The following is a 1,480-nucleotide window of genomic DNA, read 5'->3' as shown; positions in this document are numbered from 1 at the left end:
CAACACATACTCACACATGGTGGTGGTACCCACTGCAGGCTGGCGATGTGGCTAGAGGCTGGAAGACCCCTGGCTGACATCCTCCATCAGTGCTGCGTGGTGTGGCCACAAGAAGTTGTCTATGGCCTGCCTGTGCTGTGCACTGGAGGGCAAATCTGTAGATGGCATAGTGGTCCACAGCTATTTTTCTGTCTTCTTCTCCTGCCCTGCACTGCCTGGATTGGATTTGATTTGATTTGATTTGATTTGATTTGATTTTTATGAGTCCTGGGTATAAGATAGTTTGGCCACCAAGACAGACATCAAGGGAGGATAAACAAAGGACAGCTATCTGCTCTGCCCTTGACTGATATAAGAACAACATCACCAACAAGGCATCTCTTTGCCAATTGCCGGGGGTTGGCGGGCATATGGATATTTAAAAGACCTTTAGTGTCAGTTGTCCCTCCTCGTATTACCTCCTTTACCATGCCCCTCTCCATTTAATCTTTCTATTCTTCTTTCCCCTTATCTCTTTATAACACTATATTCTATTTCTCCTTCCTCGGAAGATCTCCTCTTCTCCCATGGTACTTTACTAACTACCTGTCTTAGTCACTGTTCTATTGCTATAAAGAGACACCATGATCATGACAACTCTTATAAAAGAAAGCATAAAAGAGAAGACATGCAATTTTTGTCTTTGGGGGGTATAGGTCACCTCACTACGAATGATTGTTTCTAGTTCCAGCCATTTACCTGCAAATATATTGAATTCCATTGTGTAAATGTACCACATCTTCATTGTTCATTCATTAGCTGATGGATAGCTATGCTCTTTCCAAAGTCTGGCTGTGAATAGGGCAGCAATGAGCATGGATGAGCAAATGTCTTCTTAGGATGATGTAGAGTCCTTTGAGTCTGTGTCCAAAAGTAGTATAACTGGATCTTAAGGTAGATCGACTTCCAGCTTTTGGAGGAATTACCACACTGAATTCCATAGTAGGTATACAAGATGGTACTCCCACCAGCAATGGAAAAGTGTTCACTTTTCTCCACATTCTCGCCAGCATATACTGTCATTTGTTTTATTAATCTTGGTCCTTTTACTGGGGTAAGATGAAAATCTAAAAGTAGTGTTAATTTGGATTTTCCTCTTGACTAAGGATGTTGAACATTTCTTTAAGTGTTTTCCAGTCATTTGTATTTCAGAATTCTCTGCTTAGTTCTATATCCCATTTTTAACTGGATTATTTGTTTTCTTGATGTTCAGGGTTTTTAGTTCTTTCTATATTCTACATACTAACCCTCTATCAAATATATAATTGATAATGATTTTTTTTAACATTATGTGGTTGCTACTGGAATGGTGTTGCAGTTTGCTGAACAGAGGCTTTTCTGTTTTATGAAGTATTGTTTAAAAATTGTTGATCTCCCACAGCCCCCAGAGGAGGCTCCACTCCCAGGTGCTCTAGCACGCCCAGGATCTTAGGATTAGGGG

At 40.7% G+C, this 1,480-nt stretch overlaps 1 non-coding gene across 1 annotated transcript; it reads right to left on the bottom strand.

Annotated features, from left to right (window-relative positions):
• Positions 1–258: 258 nt before the first annotated feature.
• On the bottom strand, positions 259–401 carry LOC115031385. Its single transcript, XR_003837026.1, has one exon. It is a non-coding gene; the product is annotated as a small nucleolar RNA SNORA48 (small nucleolar RNA).
• Positions 402–1,480: the final 1,079 nt, after the last annotated feature.

The sequence above is a fragment of the Mus caroli genome, chromosome 6 (genome assembly GCF_900094665.2).
Source record: "Mus caroli chromosome 6, CAROLI_EIJ_v1.1, whole genome shotgun sequence".
In the NCBI taxonomy this organism is placed as follows: domain Eukaryota; kingdom Metazoa; phylum Chordata; class Mammalia; order Rodentia; family Muridae; genus Mus; species Mus caroli.
Note: the sequence above shows the minus strand (reverse complement) of the source record. Positions and strands in the feature narration are given on the sequence as shown.